The sequence below is a fragment of the Bactrocera dorsalis genome, chromosome 4 (genome assembly GCF_023373825.1).
Source record: "Bactrocera dorsalis isolate Fly_Bdor chromosome 4, ASM2337382v1, whole genome shotgun sequence".
Classification (NCBI taxonomy): domain Eukaryota; kingdom Metazoa; phylum Arthropoda; class Insecta; order Diptera; family Tephritidae; genus Bactrocera; species Bactrocera dorsalis.
Window position 1 is genome coordinate 32,585,754 of NC_064306.1, and position 22,696 is coordinate 32,608,449.

A 22,696-nucleotide genomic window follows, 5' to 3' on the forward strand; every position below is an offset into this window, starting at 1 on the left:
CATTCGATTATCCGGATTTTCGACTATCCGAATGCCTATCGACAACAATTAGTCCGGTTAATCGAGTTTCTACTGTACTTAAAAATCTTATAATCAATTTAAAGCTTAGCAAAATGTCTGGTCATGTCGAAACATTTCTGAATGTATAGAACACTAAAGTCATAACAAGTTGAACGTAGTGGACTTCCCAATGTTGGAGACCCTGAAGTCAGCCCGTTGTATGTCTGTCCGTCAATACGAGTTCTCACACAATACGAGTTCTTACACATCGTCTGAGAAAACTGTTTTTTTTGAGCTCCTAAAATGTCGTTATGATAAGTCATCCATGGTGTAGTCTTGTCTAAGCACCGAATGACTTCTTTTTAGTCCCATACGAAAAAACTAAACTAAGAGGTCAATTGTTTTCGATACCTGAAGACGTGGCTGATGCGTTCAAATGCATGTTTTGAAGATATCTCAATCAGAGTGGCAAAGTGCTTCGAAGCTTGGTCCAAACTCTTGCAAAGGTGTATAGATCATAAAAAAGCGAAGTTCGATGATTCAAAATTTGTAATCGATCTCTATTACCGAAATATAAAAGGTAGCCTACTACGCGAACTAGACCCTCAATTTCTGATATAGATCTAGATCTGAAATTCCCCACACGCCATTTTCTCTCCAGTAACTTGTCAATCGCTACCATACAAACTGACCGATCAAACTCAAATTCTTGTATAGAAAATTTTTTATTCGCATCGGGAGCGCTGTTATCAATGACATTTTCTGTTGTTTCTCTTGTGTTAAATTTTTTCTTTATGCAGATGGCTCAAAAATATTCAAAATTTTCCAAAAATCCGAAGGTATAACTAAGTTTCAGTGTGATATTGATAGTTTCTATGATTGGTGCCTGAAATCACAGCTTACACTGCACATAGCTCTTACCTTCTGGTTACAATATTGCAAGTCGCGTCTTAAAATGTGTAACCGACATCAAAGATCTTGGGGTAATCTTTGGCAATAGATTTTCTTTCAATAGTCACATCAATTATATTACATATACATTTTATTCTTTGTTTGCCTTTGCCCTTCCAAATTTATCAACGTCTATACATTAAAATTACTGTTTACATATTTTGTTCATTCTATCTTGGAGTATGCTGTGATAGGATTGAAAGCGTTCAAAAGATTTTTCTTAAATTTGCCCTCCGCTACTTAAAGTTTGTTGACCTCACACCGTCTTATGAGTCTCGCTTATTACGATAACACCTAAATCACTTGAAAATCTTCGGTCCGTTCCCTGCTTTTTATTTGTTTTAAATGTTATTAATGGAGGTATTGACTGTCGTTATATGTTAAATTAATTTCAGTATTAATTTAAGTATTCCTCAGCGTTGTCTCATATCTATTAATCTCCATTTTACTGTAACAATGAGAAAACTAAATTTATAATCTGCAAATTATCTCTGAAACGTTTTGCGCGTGAGTTTAACTCGGTTTCTGAGACAGCTCTAGTTTATTTCTTACTCTAGGGCTTCCTTCATTAACGACATTCAACACAAAAGTAAAATTTACCACGTGTTCTGAAGTATATTTAGATAACATAGCGGTAAATCAAATAACCATCGATACACTGTGAATGAAATTTAAGATGCTTAGCGACAAATAGCGGATGTTCAACCACTGTAATGAGTGTTTTCAGCATTGACTTTAATACTAATAATACTCATATGTAATGTAGAATACCCATTTTTATCAGAGCATATAACTACAACAACAAAATTTTGTGTTCCTATCTACAGACCAAACTTTTCAATCATTTTATATGCAGAAGTAAATTATTCAACTTAAAATTATTACAACAGGTGATTAAATTCGCCAAAATTTACAAATTCTTACAATAACAAACAAAATTTAAGAGCTAAACCATTAAATTCCAAAAGTTTATTTTACCTTAGTCATACATACTTTAGTTCCCGTCGAAATGCAAATAAACTGATCTCTGTATAAAAGCAAAGTAAACCAAACGGCAATTAAAATGACGAACAAACAGAACAAAAGTGAAGCACATAAAGAAAAAAAGAAAATAATAGTATGAAAAATGCATTAAAATATCAAAAGTGATGAAAAAGCTAAAATATTTACCTTCGACTGAAATGTTTACCTTTAGTGTATGTGAATGCTAAACAAGCGAGCAATAAATAATAAAATAAACTATAAAAGCAAGCAAAAGGGAATGATGCAAAACAAAACGGCACAATAAGCTCGACAACACAAATAAGAAAATCGAAGAAAAATTAAAATTCAAACAAATAACTCAAACAGAACAAAAAACAGTGCAAAAAACAAACTAAAAACCGATTTCTGCAGCAATAAAGAATATTTGCCTAGAAATGAACATTTCGACAAAGCGAATTTATTGAAAATATATAAAATTCTACAAAAATTAGCAATTGAGAGTGAATAAAGTGGCAACACAATAATAAAGCATAATTACCACAAATCGAATGAAATCAACTAATTCAGAAATGTAAAGTTGCACAAATCAAAAGTGATTGAAAATTATTACACAAAAAAGAAGAAAAGAGCAACGTAATATCGGCGGCAAATATCCAAAAAATATAAAATGTGAAATGTGAATTGAAAAAGCTGAAAATTTTGCCGAAACAAAGCACACGCAGTGGCGTATATCCATTTAAATAACAAATACATAAATAAATACATATCTGCTACACACACCCACACACCAGCGCTTGTACGCCATGGCGTATGAGTAATTGAATATTTCAAATTCAGTGAAAAAGCGGCGTGACGGACACGCGAGCTTTTGACAAATGTAACTCATTGCTGTCGCAATTTCATTGTTTATTTATAAATTTAAGCGATGCGCATTTCTGCGACCAGACAGTCAGTTTGACAATCAAGCAGACAGACATTTGTCGGAGGCTGTGACTAGCGCGTTGTAATTGGCGCACGAGTTGGCAATGTAAAGGCGAAAAAAGTTGTTTGGTAAGTCATGTTTGGCTGCATAAAAAATGTAAATAAATAACACATGCATGCAAAGCAGACAAAAAATTGTTTGTGAATGACATAACTGTCGTGTGCTTTAAAGGGTTTTAAGACTAGTACAGAATATGATGTGTAGTATGAAAGAATGGGAAGCTGGTGAGCTGCATCTAAATACAATTTAAGAGCGTATTTAAAGCTGCTATGGCAAAAAACACGTTTTTTTTCTATTAGCCGGAAATGGTAATAATTAATATATAATATATAATATTTTAAAATTTTTATGGGTAAAATTTTCAACTTTTTCTAGCTACTTAACCCAAACTAATAAGCTGATCTAACTATCCATTTTCGTTTTTCTGAAACTCTGGTCTGCGTCTTTAACAGTAAGATTTGTAGCATTTTTACAACTTAAGAGAAGTTATCGTACTGTTGACTATGAAAAAATATTTTGTTTCTGCTTGAACTTGCAATTCGCTTTACACAAATACAAAATTACACCTAAAAGTCTCAAGTTTTGATGTACATTGTAACAAAAAAGTACCGAAAAGTTATCCCCACCAGATGCAATACGATTATGCCAGCTACGCCAGTCGGTTCGTCAGTCACGCCATTCTGGCCTACTCCTCATTCAATCTACTGATTTCGCTGCATTGTCACTCTTTTCTCCTTAGCTCTTTTAAAACAATAGCACATCACGCTCTCCCGCTATTCCACACTAGTTTTGATTCAGTCATAATCCGCACTGTGTTATCCAGTGTCACCCGTTCCGTTGTCAATTTCTTAAGATCGGTTTTATCGTTTTATGCCGCCGACAGAAAAAGAAGATGTACAACGCGTTTTCTCCGCTGCTGTCGCTGAAGGAACAATTCGTCGCATCGTTATGGTCATCTTTGTAGAGATACTCTCTAAAACACCCGTGCCTCGTCAAAAACTTTTTGAGGTAGAAATCTGTTTCTCCAAGTTTTCTATCTAGCCATGCTTTAACACTTACTATAATTAGCCTGTGGGTCCATCAATCCGTTGTAGCTGCATCCCTTCATTTCTGCTATTCATTGAGGACCTCATTCTTCCGCTTCTCCACCGTAAATCGCCTGCCCAGTTTTGTGGACTTACCGTATGCTCTTTTGAGTTCCATGGCCATATTATCTCTGGTGGCATGATGCCCGCTATAATTCCAACCGCTTCGTAGGATACCGTGCAAAATACGCATGTGACCTTAATGGCACTGAGCCGCATTGCAAACTTCGTTTTCTTAGCATAAGCCTTTTGCTATAGTGCTGGTCCCCATATGGGCCCCGCATACATCAGAATTGGTTGGCTCACTTTGGCCAAACGTGATCGCCTACCTTGGCTTGGTCCACCAATGTTGGCCCATATTCTTGCTAGAGCGGTAGTTAGATGTACTCCTTTCTCACTTTCTTTCGATGATTTATTTGATGTCTTCGAACTTTTTCCTGCTTGTAATTAGCACTGCTAATGTTTTTTGTCCAGTGAGTTGAAGGTTTGTTGCCGTGAGCCATTCGCTGATCGTTGAAGCCGCATGATTGCAGAGGTTCTCAAGTTGGCCAAGTTCGTTTGCCACTACAGTTACGATGATCTGTACCTGCTTCGGGAGTAGGAAACGCTGCACCCTGGCATCCATGTTGGTTGTCGGACAGATTCTTTTCTTCTTTTTCTCAATGCAGCTTTAATCGTGCACAGATTATCCGCTCTAGCATCTTGCCAATTGTGTCCAGTACACAGAGCAGTCGACATGACGAAGGCTCCTTAATTGGATTATGTGGCTTCTACAACAAGACCAGTCTCTGCTTTTCCAGGTTTTCAGGAATACACTTTTTTTAGAGGATTTAAAGAATTTTAACATTAAAATCTGCATAAAAATCATGGTATATCCAAATGGAATCATGGAACCTTTTGAATATATTTTAGTCAAACTGTTATAACAATGTCTCAATTTATTCATTTATTAAATTTAAACCCTAAGGTATGAAAAATATTTTTGATTTTTGTTAAAAATATATACCTATGAATAATTTATTTACCTATTTCATCTACAATTCACATTCTATTCACCTTTATATTCAATTAATTTTTGATAGAATTTCGTTGAATTCCCAGAGCAAACTTCAATCTTGCCGTATAACATCAGAATAGCACAATCGCATGGCTAGACGACATTTTATTCCGAATCGAATTATTCATTGAATGCTGGCAAAGAAATTCAAATCAATTCTTTACACCTAATTCACACCTACACAAACATACATATCAAGCTTGTCAAACATGGCAGAGCAAACATGTCGCTATCAACAATCCAAGCTAAGAAAGACGAACACACAATGCATGTCAGGCATAAAAAAGAACAATGCACTGAAGAGACATGTTAGTTGACTCTATGCCACTTATTAATTCCACCACTCACTCTCGTTGTCTTTCGCTGCAAAGCTGTGTGAAAGAACTTGGCTGAAGAAATCGCCTATAACTTGTCAGCACGGCACTTGGCACAAGCAACAACACACCAACGGCTTTGGCGTGATTGGTCGCCAATATTGGGGTTTTGTAGCGACCTTACGCATGTCGAGTGTGAAGTTTACAGCTAGATTGTCGTGCTGGTAAAGGCATCACAAATGTCGAAAGCACAAACCAACTCTGATTACATAGCCATCAAGATACCAACATTGAACATTGTGTTTCTCAGTGTGTGAACTGATCGCCAAGGTAATCCGATTGCCTACAGAAAATATTATGTAAATGGCATTTTAATTAATTTGAAAATTTAGTTCATATAATGGAATGTAAAACGTGTTGTTTGAAATATTACGATATTCGCTTTAAGTGTGAATGAGAGAATTATCGAACCATCGAACCAAGAAGCTTCGAAAATCTTCTCATTCTATCCAAATTGCAAGCCTGCGAACTACTTTTAAATCGGGTTTTCTGTACTACGGAAAATATGGTTCAAAGGACAATTTTCCCCATTACTTGATTTAAATTACATTGGGGATCTATAAGCCTTCAAAGTGCATGATTTCTAGTGATAGTCTGACGTATTCTACTTAATGAATTTGGTTGAATAAAAATGCTCTCTCCCGTCAAGATATGAAAAGCATTAGTAGGAATTAAATTCTAAATTGCTGTCTCTCTTTCAGTAGTGTACTCAACATAGAAAGTTGACTGAACCATTTGTATTATTATTATAAATAAGCTCCCTTAAAAACTAAAATATATATTCACATATATGTATATGAACTTTTTTCAATTTTGCTATGATTGACGCAGTGGCGTAACTATACCGTTCGAGGCCCGTGGCAAATTCATCGAATGGGCCCCCTGCCCTCCCACTTCCCCAATATATAAAGAAGCTGAACCAACAGCAATAGTATTTTTTATTTTATAATATTTATTTATACACTTTTATTTGTAAGAGTTAACTAATAAATCACTACGTGAAGTAGGTACATACAAACTTTATAATTATAATTTCTTGATTTTCTAATTATTCACTTTTAATTAAAGGTACCTAATTTAAAGTACATATTGAACTGAAATCACAATTTTATTTTAAGTACACAATTTTAATTATTAAAATTCCTTTCTTCGGACTTTCTGTTCAGCAAAAGTGTTAATGACATCATCAAAGTTCAAATTTCGGGCCATAGAATTTTCGATGGATAGAATAGCCAAATTGCTTAACCTTTCTTGTCCCATAGAATTTTTTAAATAGATTTTTATCAATATCAGTTTTGAAAATGATCGCTCGGCACTAGCCGTAGTTGCAGGAATGGTGAGAAGTAACAGAAATGCAATGCACACTTCAGGAAAGCTTGAAGATATAAAATGATTCTTTATTATTAATAAGTCAGCAAGTTCTCTTATAGAAAATGACCTTTCTATTTCGTGTTTAAAAGAGGATCGAAAACTGAGAATTTTTTTGGAAAACGACATAGATATATCTTTTTTTATTTAAATGGACAAATGCTAAAGCCTTTTCCAATAAATCAGTATCAAGTATCAGTATCAAGTTTTGCAAAGTGGCAGGCTGCAAGACACTAAAATTGGAAACAATTTCATTCATTCCAAGGAAACGTGATCTAAGTTGATTAATGATGATGTCTAATACACGATAGAATACGTTCACTTTAAACAAGCTTTCAGGATCTTGGAGACGTTCATCCTCACAAATTTCATCAAAATGACGTTTCACTTTTCTCTGACGAGTTTTAGAAAATTCAGGGTTTATAGACCATTTAACTGCCATACTATTTGCTTCCGTTTTTAAATCTTCAAATTCATGTCGATACTTTTCAAGTTCTTCTAGACAGACTTCCAAACGCTTTGAAGCATTTGAAAGATCGATGGCTTTAGATCGAAGTGCTTTAGAAGCCGCGTCTATGGTTTGTAAGACTTTGCAATGGAAAACCAGCAACATAATAAAATTGTAGTTTTCTACCTTCTTCTTTAGCAAGATAGCTTCATTTCTCTCATCTGATTTGAAATTTGATAAAATGCTTTTTGTTAGCGCTTTTTGAACATCAACAAATCGAACCTTTAAAGCAAACATGTCATCAAAGCGTCCTGCCCATCTAGTTGGATTCATTGTTTTTAATGTTACTGAATTTGATGATACAACGGTTTCTCCTTTTTTGTTGTCAGATATAAAACTAGATAATATATTCCATCGTCTAATACTATGGCCAAAAAAATTATAAATTTGTTGCACAGTTTCGAATAATGTTTGTATTTCTATGACCTCTTTTACTGCATCATTTACTACCAAGTTTAAATTAAATTATGAGCAGCATAATGGACATACACTGCATTTGGCTCTAACGGGTGATTTTTTTGAGGTTAGGATTTTCATGCATTAGTATTTGACAGATCACGTGGGATTTCAGACATGGTGTCAAAGAGAAAGATGCTCAGTATGCTTTGACATTTCATCATGAATAGACTTACTAACGAGCAACGCTTGCAAATCATTGAATTTTATTACCAAAATCAGTGTTCGGTTCGAAATGTGTTTCGCGCGCGTGTTTTGTTCAGCGATGAGGCTCATTTCTGGTTGAATGGCTACGTAAATAAGCAAAATTGCTGGTGGAATCATTGGACCGTATTTTTTCAAAGATGCTGTTGGACGCAACGTTACGGTGAATGGCGATCGCTATCGTTCGATGCTAACAAACTTTTTGTTGCCAAAAATGGAAGAACTGAACTTGGTTGACATGTGGTTTCAACAAGATGGCGCTACATGGCACACAGCTCGCGATTCTATGGCCATTTTGAGGGAAAACTTCGGACAACAATTCATCTCAAGAAATGGACCCGTAAGTTGGCCACCAAGATCATGCGATTTAACGCCTTTAGACTATTTTTTGTGGGGCTACGTCAAGTCTAAAGTCTACAGAAATAAGCCAGCAACTATTCCAGCTTTGGAAGACAACATTTCCGAAGAAATTCGGGCTATTCCGGCCGAAATGCTCGAAAAAGTTGCCCAAAATTGGACTTTCCGAATGGACCACCTAAGACGCAGCCGCGGTCAACATTTAAATGAAATTATCTTCAAAAAGTAAATGTCATGAACCAATCTAACGTTTCAAATAAAGAACCGATGAGATTTTGCAAATTTTATGCGTTTTTTTTTTAAAAAAAGTTATCAAGCTCTTAAAAAATCACCCTATATATCTAGTATGAGTTTCTGAACTCCGCCATAAGTACCTTTCATGGTATTAGCTCCATCGTACCCTTGTCCACGGCACTTATTCAGAGAAATACTTTTGTCATTTATGGATTTTATTATCTGCTTGGACATTGCTAAGGCAGTTTGATCCTTAACCTCATGAAATCCTAAAAATGACTTTAATTACGAGCGCCTTTGGAGTTCCATTTTCATCTTTCTCGATTACACAGTAACGGTAAAGTTCACACAATTGATCTGTTTTGGAAATATCTTCAGTAGTATCAAACAAAATGGAATAAAACGGTGCGGTGACTATTTCATTTACCAGAGCATTTTCCACTTTTTGAACCAGAACATTTAAACTGGCCCTTAAGTTTGCTTAGCAACTCTTGTAAAATAGGATCGTATTTGGCTAATAACTCAACAATACTCAAAAAATTTCCTTTTGGACCAGAATCGTTGCCATATACCGTTTCTTTATGGCCACGAAAAGTTAAATTACAGGTTGAAAGTGTCAGAGTAACATCAAGGAGTCTAGTGAGTACCTGGCGCCAAAAAAATTTTTCTCTCTTGATAATGGACTCTTGCTCTTCATCTAGTGTTCCATGTAACTGCCACTGTCGATGTACAAAACATGAATGCAAATGTTCTTTCGATGCCTCATATCTTTCTATGGCTTCCACAATATGTTTCCAATCATCATAGCCTTCCATCCAAATATTTTGTATAAATTATTCAAATGTATTATTCAATTTGAAGTTATTTTATTTGCCGTCATCACGGCTTAGTTGTCAAGTATAAAGTGCCAATTAAATTATTCCTAACTTAGCTCAAGCCACCAACCCGCATCGCGTTGTAGCTCCTCTGCTGACGTTTTGCTGACCTTGCGCCTCGTGCATGGTGTTTGTTTACTTAGATGTCTGGCCAATGTTCTCACGCAAAATGTGCTGACTTAGCGACATGTGCAGAGTGGTAGGCTCTTATTACAACGGGAATTAGGGTGTGTCGTTTCTTCGCGATAACTTATATTTTTAGATGCCCTATTTGCGAATAACCAACATGGTTCACAATATGCTTTTTGAAGCAATAGAGAATAGGACAGCCATGTACGTTCTAACTTTACGCCAGGTTTAGAAACAGTGTAATAATATTTATCTAAGAAAGATCTATTGTTACTATCCCTTAAAAAGGGGCCTTTTGGTTTACAGTGTCCGTTTTCGATCACAAACCGTTTTACTTGATCATTGAGTTCTTTAAAGTTATCTTTAGCAGTAACATGCGGTAAAGATTTTAATTTTTCAATGTCGAAACATGATTCATTTAAAGATTTACTCGTACCTGGTTGTGGTTGCTCTGAATCTAAATATTCACTGTTATCGGGCCCTGCGATATTGCCACTTATGTCATCATTTTCTGCCTTTCCGTCGCGCTTTGGTAACTTTTTATTTTTTTCTTCAGACTCCTTCTTTCGCTTTCGTTTTTCGCTTTCACTCTGATACTTTCTAGAACAAAACCGCAAAAAGTTTGTAATAATACTATAGTTTTTATTTATTGAAAAATCTACTTAATTGCTAACAAATGCCAAAAAAGCGACCGTAAAAATGTTTATAACGAAAGTCCACCGATTGTTCAAAGTTCAATTCAAGTGTCAAATTTTGTAAGTTTTGAAAGAACGATGAACATAGGTACCGAAATAGTTTTGGTGGTTACGAATGTCAAAATAGTGAATTGATTTTGAAATGCGCGATGAGAATCATTATTTTAAATAATAATTTCGTAACTTGTGATTCCAAACTTTACTACCGATACCTACCGACGATGTAAATGATTAATTTTATGGGTGGATTAAAAATTAAAATAATTGTAATAGTATAAATTATTTTAAATATTAGAATAAAATTCTTACCGAGTAGACATTGTCAACCTATTTTCACAATTAACTAATTAAATATATCCTTACTTGCAACAAACAACCAATTCTTACAACAATAAACTGCTAATTGCTTGGTGAGTTCTTGCGTAATACAATAGTGGAGTTTTTCATATATACAAACTTGAATCGGGGATTCCACAAGCATCAGCAAGTATTACCAACATAAATTTTAAACAGTGTTGCCGTTTGAGAAAGAAAAAAATACACCAAACTCATTTCAAAATTGCGCTAAATTTTAGCTGTGAATTTTTAATGGCAATAAGAGAAGATGTGTTTTTATGTGAATTTATTTAACCATTATTACATTTATCAAAATCAACTAAATTAAATAACTGAATATCTTTCTGGTCATCATTACGTTCGGGTGCGGTTGGTGTGCCTTCACCAGATGCCGTTTCTTTTTTTACAGTTTTAGTCATTTTCTTCAAACCGTGTTCAGGCAACATAAAAGTGTGGCAATTTTTCTTAAGAACTTTCAACTGATGACGTATCATTATAATTGAACTCTGTTAGTAAAATCAGAGACAGTCATAACATAACACTTTAATGTAAAAAAAAGACAAAATATTAAACGCATCAATAACATTGTGGTCGGGGAATACTAAATCCTTTGGGGAATTCCCAGCTCGTTATTTTCCCAACGTTTTACGGCTCTGGCAATTAACTTATTGGCTTAAATTTACGATCGTCAATAATTTTTACAATTTTCTACTAGATTCCGAAAAATATTTTTTAGCGCATTGTATTGAGAAAAAAAGCGCTGAAGAGTCTAGAATTGCGGTATCTAGCGCGAAATGCGCTAAAATGGCAACACTGATTTTAATGCCGGCAGTATACCTAGTCTCAGCGAGACACCCTGAGACATGCCCAGTGAATATAAATGTAAACCAATATACACATTTTTGAGGTATGTTTGTCCACACATGTTTCCGAAATTATTACGAGTAATTGGATTTTGACCATTCTTTCTAAAACTGGGTTAAATTATTTTTTTTACTAATGCATTGAAAATTTAATACCTAGGTATATTTTTTTAGTTGTGTATGCAACTAAGAAGGTAACAAATAAATTAAAGACAAAACTTTTTTTTACTTAAGTAATGTGTTTGTGTAATAATAAATGTTGGGAATTGAGATTTCCTCTGACCGGGGGCCCCTTTGGGCTGGGGGCCCGTGGCATTTTGCCGACTTGCCACCCTATAGTTACGCCACTGGATTGACGGCATAAAAGCAGCTCCTTTCCGTGCTGTCAAAAGCAGCATTAAAATCGACAAAGAGGCGGTGTGGGTCGATCTTCTTTTCACTGGTGCGCTGGTCCTTTTCAATATTTGGCGCATGGTGAATATCTGGGCGGTTACTAATTTTTAAGCCTGAAGGCACACTGATGATGTCCAATAAGTTTGTTTAATTTTTCACGCAGTACGCTCGATAGAACCTTATGTTGACGAATCTTATCCCAAGATAGTTGACTCAGGTTGTGGAGACTCTCTCTTTGTGGATTGGACAAAGCACACTTAAACTCCAATCATCGGGTATGCTTTCAACCGACCATATTCTATAAAGAAGCTAATGTACGCTTCTTACCAGTTCTTCGACGCCGTATTTGTATAGCTCGGCCGGCAATCCATCGACCCTCGCCAGTTTGTTGTTTGTCACACGAGCATTTGCTATTCGTGAGTGGTCTTAAAAAGCAGGAGTGTAAGTCGAGTAGAAAACCATTTCGTTGTCGGTTGTGATAGTAGCTGCTCGATGTCGTATCTCTCCTGTGTTTATTGGCAATCATGCCTTGTTTTACAGAATCAGATACGGATCTTTGCTACAATAAGATAGTGGTCCGAGTTGATGTTATGTCCTTAAAGCGTACGCACGTCAAGGACACTGGAGATATGTCATCCAGGAGGCAGCAAAGTAACTTGATGAATTTTCTTGTGCTGTAATCTAGTACTACAGACAACCAACCAGCCTCAACCCATTTGAAGACGTTTCACCATGGATACTAAATTTTGCATTTTTAGTATCAAATATACCTTGTTTGACCACGCTGGCATTAAAATAGCTAAGCTCAATGCTTACATCGTGGCGAGGGCAGCCGTCAAAAACGCGCCCCATCCGCTCATAAAAGACATCTTTGGTCATATCTTTCTTCTCTTCCGCTCTAATGCGAATTGTGACTAGATGCTCGACGACTGAGTATTTCTTCCACCACGAATCCCACACCGAATTTGCGCTTCTTTATAGGGCCGCTATAGCAAATGTCACAAGGACCTAGACGTCAACGTCCTTGTCCCATCCATCGTACTTTTTGGAAAGCGGTGATGTCAGCCTTTACTTTTACGAGGACATCAACCATCTGGATGGCGGCATTTTCCCAATTTAAGGACCGGACTTTCCGAATGCATGCCTTTAAATCACAGTCCTTATTATGTCTGTGGACTATGGACGTCATCAATAGTGAGGTCATTCATCCAAGGCTGTTGTCTCTATTTCCTTAGGAGTGGTTTCTACGTGACGAGTCCCAAACCCAGCGAACAATCTCGCTAGGCGAGCAGTTTTGAGTTCTATATACCTTTATATAGCGAGCCGCCTGTTTCAAGACCGACGCCAGCTGTCAGCCGCTGCTCTGGTGAACAGACGCTGCAATTATACTTCAGCGAACACTTAAACCGAATATGTCGGAGTGGATCCGTTGAAGCTTCATGTCTTTTATTCGCTCCACACTTGGATAAACTTCTTACTCAAGCGTTGCTCCGTCCTCCATCTTTCAGTTGTCAGTTTCACTAATCTAGGAAGAAGGATTATATTCATCGTAATCATACTTTGGGTAATTGAGTAAAAAAGATTTGGGCTTCCTGATTTGTTTGCGCTGTATTTGTAGGATGGTTGTCAACCTGCTAAAGCTTTAAATCCAAAGACTGTATACTGCATTACCGCTGCCGTTTCCTAAATAAATGTATGTCCATCTCAGATTTAAGCTTACCTCAATATGATATGCAGTAGGTTACTACCAACAAAAAAAAACTAACGCCTGCATAATCAATTTAAAAAATGCCTAACAAGCCACCTAAGAATGCATTTAAGCTCTTCGTTTATTCAAGATTGTGGACAACTATGCTGATGATGTACTCACCATGAATGACCTCATTTTCCGATTGGGCACTTGTACTAGCCAAGTAATAGTGCCACTACATATTTAGCGCATATGCATATGGGCAATTTTATGTGTATGTGTGCGTGTGTGCGTAGTAGTAGTAGTAGTAAGTCAACAATGACTGATGGCAAGCTTTTGTAGAGCAAGCGACACGTGTGAATACAGCAAATGCAGACAAGCTCAAATCAGCGCACATGCCTGCACTTGAAAATTAGTTACGATGTTTGAGGGCTTTGTATGTGTTGTAAATACATGTGTGTGTATGTGTGAGCGGTGTGTCTGTGTGCCTATAACGTTACTGGCAGCGGATGAATCTAGAAGCCCACTCAAATGAATGGCTGATGAATGTCAGAAGAATGCTTTGCACATGAATAAGTGTCTGAAGGACATTTTCGTGCACAAAGACGAACAGCTGTATGTGTGCGTGTGTGTGGGTAGCCTACATTGATTTACAGCTAGTGCACACACATACACATTTAGCAAAGATGCTGGGTGAGGATAGCATAGATAGATTGGGGAAGCCTTAACAAGTGTGCTTGTTAGAACTTTTTTTCTCTTTTTTCTCCGCAATTTTCGGCACACGGACAGCCTTTTGCGCATTGAACGCAAACAACAACAACGCCACTTTTAAGCTGATTAAGCAGACTGAGTAACGAATTTGTCTATGTAGCCTGTTGATGGACTAGGCGGCGGCACACAGCATGAAGGACGCACGAGCGCTTGATGATGTGAGAGATCAGCGCAAGGAAAAATTGGAAATTCGAAAAATTTCCAGAAAAAATGTGTTCTCTCTTCATGCTCGACAGCTGTTGATGTTGCTGCAGATGTCAGTTGAGAGGGCAATAGCCGATTGCAAGTATTTAGTAGCAACAAAAGCGAAAAATTGTAAAACGAAAACACTTAGAAACGAGAAGAGCACCAGCACAGCTGCCTAACGGTCTGGCTATATTACGGCAAATATGCATAACAAATTCCTAGTGGGCGGCATTAAATTAAAAGAAAAAATATGTTCAGCTTTTGACAAAGGCAAGCATGAATATAATGAGATCAAGCACGAGCAAGTAAACGAAGCGGTGGAAAGCAAAAATAAGTATTTGTAAATTTCATGCAAACAAAGCGAACGAAAGAGAATTAAATAAGGAACACGCGCTTGCCAGAAAGCATTTAATCAAACATGCTTTTTCGCTTTCCTCGCGCCGAACCGTTTCCTTAAGGACCTGCCACAAATACAAAAAAATATCTTACTTTCACTTTTTCCGCTACCTTTTGTACATTTTCTTAAGTTTCTCCTTCTCTAATTTTATTTATTTAAGTTTGTATTCCTTGTTGGACGTTCCTTTTCACTTTTTCACTTTATTTTCTTCGGCGGCAAAAGGTTCGTGTCGTGCTCTGACATTTTGTTAAGCGATTTAAACTAAATTAAGACTCTTTTGTTCGAACCCACTCACGAGACCTATGGTTGTTTAATCGACTGGAAGTTAACCACACTGAATTGGTTTGATATACCATAATTCGGCCAGAGGCATTTATAACCTTGAATTTTTTAAATACTGAAAATTGACATATGTGTGTAAGAAAGTGCGTGAAGCATGTACCTACAGCGTAGCGCGTCGAAATTTTGATCGAGGAAATTTTTAAAACATATAAGCTCAGTTGCTAACAGGAGCCTTCGAGTTCCAGGCCATGTGTGAGTTTTTTTTTGTAGCTTTTAATATATTTTTTATACTTTTATTTATAAAAAACAATTGCCAAGTTTCATGAAAACTATATGAGGATGAATTATGATGATGTGACATTTAATAAAAAAAAAAACAAATAAACTAATTTTACACATTAATTGAATCGAAAGGGAAGATCTAGCGGGTGGTATCTTTTCAAACTTCTACGATGCAAACTATTAACCAGCGGTTGAATCGAAAAAATCGTTCCATGATGCGCCAAACGGAAATGCTAATATTCTTCGATTGTTTGCTTTACAGTAAACAACTTTAGCTACCGGTGAAGGACATTGTTTCTCACATAGAAAAGATTACCCACTATGGGGCGCAGAACTTTATTTTGAAAGCTCGAATTAATTACAAATTTGAGTTCGCTGCACTAGTGCCTTGAGTGCCATACGTCCAGATCGGCCTAAGTATATTACAATAAAATATAATTTAGCAACTTATTCTTCAGACTAAGGCGGGATCTTGGACTAAGGAGCCAGCTTAGCTGCGCCAACTTTAATCTTAGCTGAGTTCTTTTTATTTTTACTTGATATTTCCAAGTGCGCCTCTTATCAATTGTTATCCCCAAATATTTTGTTTGTAACAATTGACCTTATAAAGCCACTTGAGGGCAATTTTTATGCTTGAGAGTATATACTACTTGTACGGATTTTTCAGTAGTGATGCCAATCTTCCATTTGGTGAATCACGGTTCTGTAGCATTCAGTTGTGTATTGTTGTGCACTCACCTTTTTTCTGTTCACCTTAGCACTTATTAAAACCAAGGAATCAAAAGATGTATGTGATTGTGGTTGGTGTACTTTCGGAGTGTCGATGTGTGGTACTCTCATGAGTAATGTAGAATATGGATTGTAAGTAGTAAGTGTGGTGAAGGTTGCGTATCAGTGTTGCGAGTCTGAGTCGGTGTTATGTGCTAGTGTGGTATACATGTTGAGGTCGAGGGTTTTGCCCATTATCCATCCCGGTCACTCTAGGCGAGTATTTAGCCGGAATGCCATTGAGAATATCGGTCGTCGCCTTGGATAGCTGAACTGTCCTGAAACCAGTGTCCTTTCATGGGCAAATGAAGTTTTCCAAATAGGTAAATCACAGGGTGCCAGATCAGGTGAGTAGGGTGAGTGATTAATGGTTAATATGGAGTTTTTTGTCAAAAAATCAGTGACAAGCGTCGACCGATGACACAGCGCATTATTGTGCAACAGGCGCCAGGACCTTGCCTTGAATGCGTGACAAAAGACGCTTCATAACACCAAGGTAAAACACCGCATCAATCGTTTGGCCAGGTGGGACGAACTCTCGGTGTACAATACCCTCGGAATCTTAAAAACAAATCAGCATTGTTTTTATATGCCAAAGCTGCTGTCACTTTTTGGTCGATAACATCGATTGTAGTTATCCAAATGTCTTAAAATTTTTACGAAATGTCAACAAGAGATCAAATTTTTTATTTCATATACCCACCAATAGGTGGCTTCATCAGAAACAGTTATGTATATTGAAAAAGTTCTATTTCTTTTGCGACAGACCTTGTATATTATATAAGCTAACGTGGGGATGTTTGAAATGAGCCTTATTTCCCAAAAATTACATAGCCAGCTATAGTGCTGTTTTTCGAATGGTGGCCCACAAATTATTTACTCTGGTACAAATGGATAAATATTGGATTTAAAAATATTTAGATTTAACGAAAAGAATTTGGTCTCTTTATAAACAGATGAATGAAAATCATTGACACATTCCCTGGCACATTGTCTCCAAACTTTTGCACACAATCAGCTAAATTCATATAAACCTAAATGTTGATTAGTTTACCTGCCATTAGAAAATCAAACGCTATGACTTTGTGCATATGCAAAATTAAGCATTCAACAGCTTTATTTACAATTGATGGTCGAAAGGGGAGCTCAAATATGCTACACGCAATTGCGGGTACAAATAATACAATTTAGAAAGTAATACAGAGTCCTGCATGTGCACAATATACCTAACCAAATGTGAACAGCAATGAGTGCTTAATTAATTTGAATCATTGCTAATGGCAGCTAATCGACAGCTCATTTTGCTGAAATTTGCGCGGGAAATTTCGTTGTGAACATATTTCACTAAACATTATTTTTATATAAATATATACAATGCAATATGATGTGTACATAATTTGTGTCATAACATATTTTACTAGCCTAATCTTTCATATATTATACATATTTTTACGACTACGACTCAAATCTCATTAATCAACATTTTATTCCCGTTTAATAGCAACATGTGGGCCAACTAATTAAAAATACCAGTGTTTTCATAGACCTTCCCCACATGGCAGCTTTGAAGTTAAACGCGTTACTCATACGCATCGCCACCCGCCGCTAGGGAATAAGTGCGAATATAAAGGTATTTATATATAATTTTGCGCTGACTTTTCGACAATGGAATGCGATTAAACAATCGCAATAAAACTTTAATAAAGGCTGACTAATACAGGGTAGGCCCTGAGAGCGGCGATAACTCGATGTCGATGGAGTCTCCGGCTCGTACAGCTTCGATATTTTCATCAGAACGTCTTGTGCGTTGTCTGGATGCATGACTGGCATTACTGAGATTACCGGTGTTCACAAATTTTGCGTATAAAGACTTAATTGTGTTCTTAACTGGAGCACTTTTCACTTTATTTTTTTTGCGAAACGCACGGTGAGTTAACACAATTGAAAAGTAAAGGCTGACTAATATTAGAAAAACTGGAAGTGCCATAAAAAGTGATAATTTATGATTGTAGCATAGCAGAGTGCAGCTGTATTATGGGATTGCCATGTGTGGTGGGTTTGACTGATAGTGGATTTGTGATAAAGTTTTTATTAGCCGTTTTAGTGTGAAAAAAGTTTGCTTGTTAGTGGCACAGTATGTGTACCAATAATATGTAATAAAAGCAAAAACTATTGGTAATCATTTTGGCAATAAATTTGTTTTCCTTAATACTGCTTTGGTGGATACTTTAGCCGCATAGGTTAAACATTTGATTAGCATCGGTGGAAAAACTAAATTACAACTTCAATTACTGAGTTATTCCAGTAGAATCCTCAACATTAACTATATATGTATTAGTCATATGAGCACTCGAATTCTATGGATGTGCCACAGCTGGGAAGTTAGAATAATTATACCCTGATCAGAGTAACTTTTACTTTATTAAATTTTCCACGAAGTCAGAGAACTTACAAAGCATATATAAATATATATTCAAAGTGGTGAGCTGAGTGAATTTAGCCATGCCTGTATTTTTGTCCATTAGTTTGTACACATGCAAACTAGTCCCTTAGAAAAAGATTTGAGATATAGATCTGAAATTTTTCTCACGTGCTTTTCTCTCGAAGAAGCTGCTTATTTGTCGGAACCGTCCGTATGGGATCAATATAAGGTATAGCTGCTATTCAATGTAATCAGTCAAAATGAATATCCTTTTAAGGAAAACTTTTTCATTTGACAAGGTATCTTAAATTTAATTATTATTTTTCCACTTGTATTTTTCAACTTACCAATATCTGACCTTTGACTTAACTTTAAAATACTGAGTACTCTGGCTTAAAAACTGTCGGGAAGTAACAGCTCCTGTCTTGATAGTAGTGATATTAAACTAGAAAACGCGCTAACTTCGGTTGCACCGAAACTATAATATTCTTCACAAATACAAAATATTTCTTGCAAAAACTTTATCTGCTCAGTTTATATGACAGTTATATAATATACTAAGTCCATCTAAACAATTTCTTCGGAGATCGAATCATTGTCTTAGAAGGTTCCCTTTGGTAAAGAAACAGACTATTTTCAAAATTTTTTTTCTCATGAAAAATTAAAAATAAAGTTTTGGCAGACATTTTTAGAAAAAAAACTGAAAGTTTCGAGAAATCCGCGTTTGAAGATGGCGCACTTAGCCTAGCTAGCAATGAGTGCAAAAGTCTCAAGGCTGTATCTCCGAAGCTATTACTCGGCTCAACTTGAAAATTCTGGAAAATATTGTACAGGACTTGTAGAATTTAATGAAGCAATAAAAACAATTCGGTTTTCAACGTATAAAAAATAATATTATTTAAATAAACCAAAAAAACGTAAACAAAAGCGCATATTTTGCTTATTGACGAAGCCATTCAACCAAAAATGAGCCTCATCGTTGAAGATGATTTTTCGATGAAAATAGTGATCATTTTCACGTTGTTTCTCAGCCCAATTCACGAACATATGACGATTCTGGTAGTCAAGTGTCTTCAGCTCTTGTGTCAATTTGATTTAGTAAGGCTGTAAGGCTTTTCACAAAATTCGACACAACGACGTCACAGAGATGACCAACGCTTGAGAACAACGTTTGCGATGCGCTAGCGGGAGCAATATTCTCGACATTACGGGCACATCTTTGTCTCACTGGCATGAAAACATTTTGTACTACGCCTGTGGATTCAAATTTTTCCACTAGAAGCTCAACTGTTGATCTGACAGATGAAATGGCGAACCCTACTGAAGAGAAATGACAAAAGAGCGGGAAAAAATATCGCGTCATTTGCTGTCCCTATGTACATATTTTGTAACTTCAAAAAACACTGACACTCTTACTCTATATAAATCGATTTGATGCCAATATAACATATATCACCCAATGTATAACTTTCCACTATCAATCAACCTGACTGCCCGCTTGTATTTAGAGATTTTTCAACATTATTGCCTCAACCTCCTCAACCTCAAGTCGCCACAGAAAGCGGTTAAATGAAAACGAATGAAGTACCACAGCGCAAATCCACGCTTCTAAACCCACTCTGCTCTCCGCCGGCATCATTCTCCATTTTAACGACAGTCCTGGAAACACACTTTTCCTCTAATTCTACTACACATTTTCTCTAAATGCTAGAATTTCTTTATTTCTGTTGCGTTTTGTTTATCAGCACACTTTTTCTGCAAGCCAGCAAAGCCAACAAGCAAATTCACTTCTGTAAATTCACTGCACACAGCAGCAGCAAAAAAATTGTAGCGTTTTTCAAACTACAGCTTTTTCAAATGCGAACACAATTCCAGCGAATTTATTGTTTTGTTTTGACTTCTTGATGTGCGTGAGGGCATGCGCTGGAATATACTATGTATGTTTGTGTAACTGTGCGCCGGCACATGTATTTATAAGCGCCACACAAACCCAAGTTGTTGTCGTGGTGCATAAAAAATTTATACAGTCGCAAAGTAGTTGTTTTTGCTGCAAAATATTTACCCAACCGTCTATGGTATATATTGGCAACTTCCGTGTGTGGGAAAGGTTTTTTGCCATATTTTGCCACTGCCAATGGTTCAATTCAATTCAAAGTTTCCTACAATTTTTCAGATTCTGCTTCTTCCATTGGGTTTTTGTGCTTTGTTTTTTTTTTTTATATTCCCTTCTGTTTCTTCCTTTGTTGTTTTTTCATATTTTTTTTGTTCTCCTGTTTATTCCCTTTTAGCTCCCACTCATTGCTTCCGTTTATCTTCTCAACGCGCCAGCACGCGTCAACCCACCTCATCCCACTTGCGTAGATTTCTCAATAATTTTTGTTTTTCTGGTTTACTGCGAATTTTTGTATTTTTCTATGAATTCCCTGGAATCTGTATATAGTTATAATGAGTGACATCTGGTTGGAAATTCATGATTTTGAATGTTTGCAGGAAATCCGCTTTTGTTTATTTGGAAATATAAGATTTCAAACCAGTTTGAAATTTTAATATTCATCTATGGTATTTTAACTAAGATACATTTTTGCCACTGTCAATTTGGCAATTTTCCGTTATAAAATTACTTAGTGGATTAAAATAGCTGTTCGAAGTTCATCCAATCGAAACTATTTCGTTTTCTTTGGAATACCAATAGAAGGTGACTTTATTTTGCTAAGTTGGTAGAACTGTCCCTAAGTAATATGCCAAATATGACCGCGATCTGTCAACCAATTTGTTTACAGCAGCTGCTTAAGCCGGTACACCTCAGCAGTGCGTTACGATTTTTACAATGGACATAAACCTTAAACAAAGAATTTGTCTCAAATTTTGTATGTCTAACCAAATATCGTATGAGGAACAGTTGAGAATATTGGAAAACCCTTACGGAGATTCAGTTTTATCAAAAACACAAGTCTACGAGTGGTGCAAAGCCTTCAAAGACGGTCGAGATATCTTTGAAGATATGCCATGTTATGAACGACCTTCGACCTCTTCAAATGATCAAAATATTAAAAAATTGAAGGATACGGTGCTTGAAAATCGTCAGCCAAGTGTTAGAGAGATGCCAAAAGATATTAGCATATCTCGCGAGTTTGTTTGCGTGATTTTGGTGGATATTTTGGTATGAAACGCGCTCTTGACCGACTTGTCTCGATATAGCTGAATTTTTTCCAAAAGGAGTACCTTTAACAGGTCTCTTTGGACATGCAATTGTACGAACTCCGATCTCACATTCATGAAGTGCATTATAACTACCTTTGAGACATGGATCTATGTGTTTCAAATGCAAACAAATCGGCAATCATCGGAATAAATGAAAAAAACTAATTGAAATCAAAATAACCACGCAAAAGCCTTTCAAAATAAAGATGATACTAATTTTCTCGATATTCGTAGTTTGGTGCATCATGAATTTGTTCCTGAGGAATAGACGGTCAATAAGTACTTCTATTTGGTCGTATTGAGGCGTGGATTTTACGCCATGATAATGCACCGTCGCATCAATCCACGTTTGTGACCGAATTTAAGCCAAAAGCGCAATGAATTCCACCGTATTCTTCAGATTGGGCTCCGTGTGATTTTTTCTTGTTCCCCAAACTGAAAATGCCGCTTCGTGGAACGCGGTTTTCGTCGATGGAAGAGTAAAACAAAATTCGCTGGAGGCCATTCCAAAAAGTGCTTATGCAAAATGCTGGACAAACCTTTGGTATACTGTATTACACCTGGCACAGATTACTTTAAAAGCGAAAATAAATATTGACGAATAATTAAATATTTTGGTTTTATTTACAATTGCCGGCTACTTTTTTGTCACAATGTATTTACTTTGTAGTCATGTCTTTTATTAGTATGGCTTGTTTGTCTGTTGATCTAAGTAAGAGTATAGTGAATCTGCGAAATGAGAGAAAGATTACGGAAAGAATACTATTTAAATTTTATATTTTTTTTATAACTTTGAAATCGAACCCTTTTACAATCAAAAACTTGTTTTGCCAATATCATGAATAT

General features: G+C 36.3%; 1 protein-coding gene across 2 annotated transcripts in view; it reads left to right on the forward strand.

Moving 5' to 3' along the window:
- Positions 1 to 22,696, forward strand: part of LOC105222866 (uncharacterized) — a 114,504-nt gene that overhangs the window by 5,323 nt on the left and 86,485 nt on the right. For both annotated transcript variants that reach the window (XM_049455113.1, XM_049455114.1), the window contains exon 2: positions 1,935 to 2,985. The gene's annotated coding sequence lies outside the window, so the exon portion shown is untranslated. The remainder of the gene's footprint in view (positions 1 to 1,934; positions 2,986 to 22,696) is intronic.